The sequence below is a fragment of the Meriones unguiculatus genome, chromosome 7 (genome assembly GCF_030254825.1).
Source record: "Meriones unguiculatus strain TT.TT164.6M chromosome 7, Bangor_MerUng_6.1, whole genome shotgun sequence".
Lineage (NCBI taxonomy): Eukaryota > Metazoa > Chordata > Mammalia > Rodentia > Muridae > Meriones > Meriones unguiculatus.
The window spans coordinates 114,287,455-114,297,198 of NC_083355.1; positions in this window are offsets into that span (position 1 = coordinate 114,287,455).

Below are 9,744 nucleotides of genomic sequence, written 5' to 3' on the forward strand. Positions count from 1 at the left end.
CATGCTTACAGGAGACCCGGGGAGGGGGAGAAGGAGGGGACACCTTAGTGGGAAGACCTGGGAATCTGAATCGCAACAGGTAAACACAACTGGCGTATACTGCCCTGGACTTTGTCACCCACCTCTGTGTTCTTTTCTCCTCAGCTCTAGAAGGGGACCCTGAATCTGAGGAAGAAGATTGTGTCTTAGAGACGGTGCCATCCCATTTCCTTGGCAAGGGTGGCAGTCAGCAGTCCAGAACCCTCAACCTGGATGACCAAATTCTATTCACCAAGAGTAGATCCTAAGGTAGAAAGGAGTCAGGCTGCAGCACTCTGGCCATGCTGAGCACTGCGCCATCTACCTCAGTTGAGGACCCTCCTTGCTCTGCCCTCCTCGTCACCCACCACCCCTCTTTGCCCCTTAGCACCCCTTCACACGCAGGCACACTGCTGGAGCAAGCGAGAGCTCACCTGTGGTACCTGAAAAGAAGTCGCCCATGTTATTTTCGCTTTCATTTGTGACGAAACAAACATGGTGCACTTCTTTTTCGATATCAAATCTCACCTTGGAGAGCTCCCCATGGAACAGTGGGAAGGGGTCAAGGGGTCACAGGGTCACTTATTTACTTTTCTCCATGTGCATGGGAGCATTTACTTCAAAGAAGAACAACCCCACCACCACCACCACCCCGGCTCTGTGTGTTTCTGGGTCCTGGGACACTTGGTGTCTGTAGCCTCACCTCCTGGGACAGGCAGGCATAGTCAGTAAGGGAAACCAGGAGGCACACTTCTATCTAGGCTCTCTTGTGGGATGGAGTTCAGATAAGGGAAGCCCAGAAAAGGATTTACAAGTCAAGCAAGAGCAGTATAATCAAACAGCCTGTATAAGCCAACCACCTACTTCTTCTGGAGACGAGTGTCTAAGTGTCAGCTGCAGGTGCCTTCACCAAGACATGTCGTCACGTGGCGAGTGTCACACACACTATGACCCTAAAGGAACTGGGCCCTCAGCGCAGCCCTTTTCCAGCATCGTGTTCTGTCTCCACGGGCTGTGCTCTTTGATGTCATCAGCAAGGCCTTGAGGACTGTGGGTGCTGGCTATGATCGGGACCAGGGAACAGCAAGCCGTCATCAGCCACTGCTGTCTGTCTCTGATCCCCGACGTTAGTCCCCCCTCGAGCTGTCCTCTGGAGCGGGTGTGAGGCACTCTCGAAGACCACTTTTTCCCAGTGGACTCACCTTCTTTATGGCTAATGTTCTTGGGCAAACCCCCTCCTGACATCAAATTTGCCTTTGAGTGTGGCTGTTTGAGCTGGGGACCCTTGCGGCTCTCTTGTGTGAGCAGGGGAGGGGAAGCTATCCAGGGAGTATGCGTGTGAGCACCTCATCCGTCCATCTCCCCTGGAGAGGGTTTCCTGAGGCCGTGTCAGTAAGAGCTGTGGGGTCAGTCTGTGGCCATACTTTGCTAGGTTCAAACTATCTCTCTTTGCTTAAGTTATAACAAACGCTTTGGGTACAGTTACGTGACTGTTATCATAACTCATGAAAACCCAGCTCTGACTTCATCAGACAGATAACAGCATCAGCCACACAGTTAGCTATTTATTGGTTTGTACTGCCTCAGTGATGCCTTTGGGCTGTGGTTCCACCTGCCCTTTGGGCTCTGTCCTGATTGCAAAGGATGGAACCATCTTTGGAAAAATAACAACTCTCCTTTTACGTCCATGGAGAAAGGCTATAGGGCACAGGACAGGTGTGGCCGGCCCATTTTCTTAGGCTGAAAATCCCTTTCCACCTAGTGGGTACTGGCCTCGGGGCTGGTGGAACAGTGAGCACGCCATACATTATATGTGTGACACCTGCCACCCAGCCCAAGGCCCCTAGGCCCACCTACTTCTGGAGAGGAGTCTATCTGGGATTCACCCAACGAAAGCAAAGAACACTTGCCCAGAAGTGCCTCTGCTTGGCATCCAAGGTAACCTGACTTTTCAGTTCCCCTTCACAGTTAGCCTTGAGCTCTGCTGGCAGGCTTCCGAATGCTGTTCCTCGTCACTCTAGCCCAGGTACGTGTAGGCCCAGAGGGAGCCCTACATTCTTGGGTAGAATGTTGTCTGGCCACAAAACTTCACCAGCTGTCTCTTTCGCAGGAGAGGCCTGGGCAGGACTGCAGCAGCTGGCCTGAGAGGCTTCAAGGGACCGTGTCCACATCAAGGTGTTTGTGGGAGATGTTCAGCGCTGACCTTTTCTGAGCATGTGATCCATCCTCGAAGGGCTTTCTGTATTCCATGTCAAGTCATGTCAGAAACATGAGGGGGGTGTCGGCCCCTTGCTGATGGTATGTGAGCAGATGGTTGGCCAGATGGCAAGTGTTTTTGTTTATTTATTTTCTTATTTTGAGACTTGAGAGTTTATTGAATGAATCATCCTATAATCTAATTTCCCAAGGCAACTCTGTACATAAAAACGTAGTTTCTAGCACATTACTTCCTTTTTAATTGATTGACAAATGTGAACGAAACCATGTCGAATGTGCTTTGCAGATTTTGAGGATTTTAAAGTATATACTCTGTATGTCCTAGGTTCCTGAGGAGCTGAACAAATGGACAGGCACAAATATGCAATGAAAAATGATGACAAGCGCAAGACGAAGGTGGGCATTTTTAAGAGTCTGTGATAGCCATACTTCTGTTTATTGTACAACTCATTCAATATATAACTTTTTTTCAATAACTCTACTATTTTCTTTTTTTGCAGTAAGTTCTCGTCGTAGCTCAGGCTAGCCTTGACTTTACTGTGTAGCTGAGGCTGAGTTTGAATTTCTGAATGCTTCTGCCATCCAAACGCTGACATCATGGGTACATGCTATCTCGCAGAGGACCAGAGTTCAGTTCCCGGTACCTCACATGCATGCACACACATATACACCCACACCCACAAACACACAGACAAGTGGAAATCAACCACAGAAGACATCAAACATTGGGGTCAGGAGAGAAGTACACAATTGCACTAGAAACCAGCCCCCGGACCCCCTAACCAGTTTTGTCTTGCATCTTCCTAGGGCCTCCTGGCTTTGTGGAGAGTCCCATGAAGGGCAGCGCGTTCCTCTACCGGTAAGTGGAGGACATCTGTCCATGGGCAATGACCTGAAGGAGTTCGTAAGGAATCCAGTTTTCTCCTATAACAGGCTGCGGACCTCCAACATACCAAGGGGAGGGCTTTCAGTAGCCACCAGGCACTGTCTGTCCTTCTTGTCTTTGGTGACACAGCCTCGGGGAACCCATGACCTGTTCACTTTTGTGAGCAGCAAGTGTTTTTGACGGTCAGACTTTGGGGCCAGTTCCAACTTTATGAAAACGTGACAGATAGAAGTACCGCTGTTTGGACAGATATGGGAGGGCCGGTCACAGAACACATGCTCTAGCTGTGGGAAACGTCACCTGGTCCATTTGTCCTCAGCACTGAGGCTACGTTAGGTCCTAGAGGTGATTTGCAGAGATGGGGTTCTCGTTGTTTCTTGTTTGCTTCCGGGAGGCATGTTGTTTCAATCAAAGATTTATAGTATCTATATTGGTCTGGTGTCCGACCTACTTAGAAAAGGTTGTTCAAAAAGTGAAGCTAATTTTGAAAGGACATGGTAGTGTAGCGCTAGTGAGCCACCAACATCCTGCTCAGCCAGGTCTCAAGGTAGCCTTTGTGTTTGTCCCTAACAGTCTGTCACACTGATGTGTTGGACCTGTGTATTGGAGCCTTCTAGACTCGTCCCATCTCCTAGAAAACTTCCATGATGTCTTCAGTACTCCACGGCGTGTGCATGGCTGCTCCAGCAGACACTTTGATGGGATCTCTACCGTGGGTGCCCAAGATGGGCTGCATGGGCTTTGGGAACCATGAGGGGACAAACTCCTTGCCATAAACTCTCCTGGGGTGGTAGCAGGGGGCTGGGGTGGGGGGAGAGACAGTGACTCCCCACAACAATTTAAACAACCAGATAATGTAGGTAACCATGAGGTGGGCTTTGGGACTACAGATATCTTTATACTTCCATTGTTTTTGTACCACACCTGAGCTCTCCAGAGCTCTTCAGCTTCTGATATCCAAAAGGTGGGTATTCTTCTATGCCTCGGGTTAATCATAGAGGTGGCACCCATATTTTTATATCTCAAATTGTTCTGGGATGTTTCTGATCACAGAGCATCCTGGGGAAAAAGCACTATATCCCCTCTCCCCCCCCACCCACCCAGGGAACGAGAGGGAGATGGATCCGACAACCTGCGCTTTCCACGGCAAGGTTCTTCCTGGAATGTGTGTCCTCTGTGGGCTGTGTCGAGGGCGCCTGTCCGCTGTCTTCTTCATTTCTGACGGATTGGGTCCCAGCTCTTGCTCTTCAGGACTACATCCTTTTGGTATTTAAAAGGTGGATATTCCTTCTATGTTTATGGTATTTATGATTAAACATAGAGGAAATTTCACGTTTTCAGTGTCAAATGCTGCTGGGAAATGGGCCTGCACTGAAGCCACCATCAGGGCAGTGACAGGACAGTTGTCCCTTCCAGGGTAAGTGGGAAGTCAGTGGTTCACAGAGCACATGCCAGACCTGCAGGTGCCTCAGGGCCACCGACTAATCTTGAGGAGATTATCTGATGAGCTGCCAGCTCAGCTGGAGGCTAGGGGTCTCACTCTGGACTCGCTGACAATATGTCAGTCTTTTTCTGTAGTGTTACCTTTTTGCTTTACTTAGGTTTTTCTCTAGGTAGAGCTTTCCAGGAGTTTGTTACTTAAAAGGTAGATTTTCCTTCTATGTTTGTATGCTTGCTGGTTAATCAGAAGAAGGACAAGCTTTGAGGTTTTCAGCCTCACAGGCCTTTGGGAGCTAAGGCTGGGCTTGGTGGCTCCCCCTCCCCCCTGGGTAAGTGGAAAGATGGTGAGCTGCAGAACATGTGTGTTTCTCGTGTCATATGTCTGCTGGCCATCGCCTTTAAGGGTCTCTTTGCCAATGGAGCGAGCTTGGCAAAGAACGTTGACGCTGTACCACCGTGATGTCTGGGCCTGGGAATGGGAGATGTTCTTTGTTGCAATCTGTTTCAGATGAGCCATGCAGCACAGCTGGTCCTTCCCGGAACTCAATCCTTCTTTGGTATTTAAAAGGTGGATATCCCTTCTATGGTTACGTGCTTCCTGGATAATCATAGAGGAACATCCACTTTTTCAGTATCAAATGTCGCTCTGGAACGATTTCTGGAAGATTCTGTAGGGTCGGTTGTGGGGCGAGGGATGTAGGGGTGGGAACGGCTGGGGGTGTGGCTAGAAGCCCACTGAGTGGTAATGTGATGTGGGTCTGACCTGCTGCATGGGGGCAGCCTACCTGTCGGGTGGGACTTCCATTTCTGTCAGCGCAAGTGCAAGTTTGCAGCTTCCTGGATCGAACTGTTCTTTGATATTTAAAAGGTAGATTCTCCTTCTATGAGTACAATATTAATGACTAATCGTAGAGGAAAATCCACGTTTTCAGTATCAAATGCTGCTTGGGAAACCGTCAACCACACGACGTCGGCACAGAAGAAAGCATGCCATGCGTTTCCTTCCTGGGTTCCGCCGGGATAGACAGATTTGTGATGTGTGTGATGTATGCCTATATCTGCTCACTGTGATGTGTTCTGAGACCCCTGTGCTGCTGCTGTCTCTTCCCTGACCTCAGGGTTCTTTCTCTGTGTGTTTACCATGTTTACAATGCGTTCTCTGGAATAGACTTCTTTCTCTTTAGCAAATACATCTTGGGGAATGCCTGGGTGGGCCATTGTTTTGGATACGGGGCGCCTTGGGCATTACCCTTTGGGGGATGTGGGTAGAAGGGACGTGTGAGTCCCCTGGAAACTCTAAGCTCCAAATGTGCCCACCTCAGGATCACTCTGGACGGCCATCGCCCCCGGACCAGCTCCCCCACCAGCGCTCCTTACCGTTTGCTACTTGAAGAGAGGTTATCCTTTGTGTGTTTGCTATACGCGCAATGAATATGCAAGGGCAAGCTCTCTTCGAGGAGCAAATGCTTCCTGGAAGCAAGGCTGGCGGCCTGGGCCTAGGAGGAGGGCACGGTCACCCCAGGGTAAGTAAATGCATGGTGGGCCACCGAGCATGAACGTACCAGATCTCACGGTGTTTCTGAGAGGTTGACTTGGGAGATCACATGGGCTTTTCCTGGCAGAGCCGAGTTTATCTAGAAAATCGTGCGTCTCCCCCCCACAGCTCTTCTAGGTGCCATGCATGCTAACTCATCTTCCAATGCCATTAGAGTGTCAGCAGCAAGCCAGTGCCCATTTGGATGGAGGGTATCTACCCTGTCTGTCCTCCATAGCCATCGCCAATCCATCCTTACAATCACTTTCAGGGCATTGGTGGTGTCCAAAGAAAAAATGGTCCCCAGGGGTTACCAAGACCATTAAGTCTTCATTCCCAGGTGTCTTTATTGCCTACAGTATCATAACACGAATTACTGATGTGGTTATTTAGAGAAAGTTGGAGCGGGGTGGGAGTGGGAGTGGGGTAGCTCACCTCCCTTTGGTGAGCCTTGCACTGGGTTGAGCCTTTACTGTGTAACTCATGACTCCTATAGACCTGGGAACTCCCCAAGGCCAGCCACAGGACCAGTGGTCTCAGCACTACTCCAGTTTGGGGAGGAGGGCAGAGGTTCTTGGAGAGTTCATTTTCTGGTTGTTGTTCTTTCTTGAATAATACGTGTTGCTGTGGGTTCTAATGTGCTCCCTGTATGGTCATCTGGAGGACTTCCTGCAGCTGTGGGCACAGGTGGCGGTTCTCCTCCGGGTGGTTTTGTGGGCTCTAAAGGAATGCCAATCATTCTCCATCACTTTCTGTCAAGTTACACAGGACTCCTGCCACCTGTCTTTTGGAAGATCGTCCTGTCTTGGAGTGATGCTGGGAAGTAAATCAAGCAGGGCTGGGTCCCAGTGTGCCGAGGGCAGGGCAAATTCCAGAACCAACCAGCTGAGGCTTGCTCCCTCAGCCCTGTGCTCAAGACCCAAGGGCTGCAGGGTGGAGCCTCCTGCTCTGCTGCTCTCTGTCCCAGTTCTCACCTTTCCTGGCTTGACCTTCAGTCCCTGAAGAGAGGATACCCTCTGTTCACTGCACTGATGGTGATGTACAGGGAGAGATGCCTATTTTCCTAGCAAACTCTGTCTGGGAAACACTCCAGCCCTGCTCGTCTTTGGAACAGGCCTCCAGCTACAGTATGACTGCAGGTATGTCCCGTTTCTTGGTTCTAGGATGACAACTATGGCTGAGCTGTTAGTCTCTACTCCTCCTTGTTCTCTTGGTGCCTGTTATTTTTATTTTTATTATTTTTTCCCCTCTTGGGAGTGGGGTACTACTGTGCCTGTTGTACCGGCATTGAATACAACAGCCCAACAGTGGCTTGCTTTTTAAAGGACAATGGCACACAGACCTGCCATCTGTCTGTACAAAGCCATTTCCAGAGCAGTGTTGCTGTTGCACTGAGCTTAGGAGAGAAACTGTGGTGCCAGACTGTCCCAACTGTGACACAAGGAGTGAAGGGTCACAAGGACCCACCTTTATTTATACTGGTTTCAGGCTTGATGTACCAGTCTCCAGTGAGGACTTCTTGGAAGAGGCTGAAGTCTGTAGTCACCAGATGCCTAGCCGTTCTTATGCAGCTGTGACTATATCAGAAGGAGGCATTTATAATAGCCCCCACCCAAGGAAGCAGACTGTCCTGTCAAAAAAAAAAATAAAAATAAAAAGGTGAGTGTTTCTCCTGGCCATGATTTACTGTTTGCCTGAGGCAGCGACTGCCTGCTTTTCTCTGGGGAAGAGGTCCCAGACAGGCAAAATGGCTCCATCATTCAGTGCTGTGTGGAATTTGACCCCTGTGTAGTAAGGACTCTCCTAGTTTTGTCCCATACCAGTACCCTGTCCTGGGAGTGACTCTGCAGGAAGGGTTTGCTTTATCTCTTCCATAAATCCATTGCCTCTTGCCCTCTGTGTGCGCATGTACCACTGGGCGGGCATCATGGAAGAAGTTGTAAGGAAAAGATTGTGGTCCCAGCCAGGGTCTTCCTACAGAAAGCAAGAAAGAGTTTTGTGTTTCCCGAGAGATCCATGATATTGGATACTTTTCAGCAGAGTACACACCTGTCAGTAACACCAGGGAAAGGTCCCCCAATCTGTCCCAGCCCAAGCTCCTTGGATGGAGAACTGACCAGTGGGCACACATCTGGCAGGTTCTGTCTGCCACCTGGTTGGCTGATTCTGAGTCTCCCGTCCCTCCTCAGGCTAAGTCCCAGGCGAGGAGGCTGACCCCGTGATCTAGTGCGGAACCCGCCCCGTGCTATTGTTTGGTACTTAAAGCGAGGTTGCCCTGTGTATATTCGGTTTATTGACATGGAATATACAAGGGCAAGCTCTCTGTGAGTATCAAACCTTATCTTGGATCCCGTCCACACTCAGCGAGGGATGTGGTATGTGTGTGCATGACTGTGTGTAACCATCTTGTGTGTGACAAACTGCTTCCGGGGTCTCCGTTTTGCAATGATGACTTCCTGGGTGCAAGCGGGTACAAGCTGACTTCAGAAAAGATCTTGGGAACATCCCTTGTCCTCTGTACTGCGTGGGTGGGTCCTGAAGCATGCACCATGTGTATAGCCTGAGTCCCTGCTTCCCAGGCTGATGGTGAGGTTTGTGCTGGTGTGGGCTGTGGTTTTTCATTTGTTTGGTTTGGTTTTTGGTTTTTGGTTTGGTTTGGTTTGGTTTGGTTTGGTTTGGTTTGGTTTGGTTTGGTGTTCTGCTGTGCTGTGCCGTGGTGCATGTTCTCACTCGGTGTGTGTGACCTGGTCTGCTAACCCTTGGCGTCTAATTCATCCCCAGGACCCCACCTGGAAGACATAGCAAGTTCCACCCGAGGCAGTGGCCTTCCTTTCCAGGCCAACCTTTGGTACTTGGAGAGTGGTTATCCCTGTCCTCTTCGTTTCACTTATGTCGAATCGTACAGGGTCATCCACTTTTTCAGTATCAAGTGCGCAGACTCTGCAGCCTGGCTTCCTGCGCCCGGATCCCGCCTCTGACACTTCCTGTCACACATCCTTGGATAAGGATGCCGTCATGCTATGCCCGTTGTCTCGTGTGTCACACGGGAGTAATATCGGGGGTCTGCTGCATATGGCTGCCGGGGCCGGGAGAACTCAGGCGTAGCATACAACCTGGGCTCGTCACTTCTTATGTGCTGTGAGCTGACTGGTGGCAGCTGGGGTGGTGCCATCCAAATCTCTCTCCTTGGATTTGGAAGTCAGTGTTGAGACAGAAGTTCTCTGTCAGATCCTTGAGTGGGTGTTGGAGCCTAGACTTTGTGCTGGACTTAGAGTGAGACCAATGAAGTCTGTGGTGCTCAGCCGCGAAGCCGTTCCTGCAGTGGATTCTGGAACAGGGTACCCCGCGTAGTGGGGTCCGCAGGGCCACCAAGAGTGCTTGCTCTGCTGAGGATGGACTTGGGTGCCTTGGTTCTCGACCCCAGCCACCATCACCCTTAGAAGGATATGAGGTTGCCATGCTGGGTGAGGAGTGGGTTCTATGTCCTCTCCCCTCCGTGGTGCCTAGTGCATGCATGGTGCATGTGTGTGGTGGGTGCACCCAGTGGGAGGAGCAGTGCTCCTCGCACTCCCAGGAGGCCTATGGATGCTGGTGCTCCTGCCGTGCTACTGTTTCATACTTGAAGAGAAATTATCCTTCGTGTGTTCGC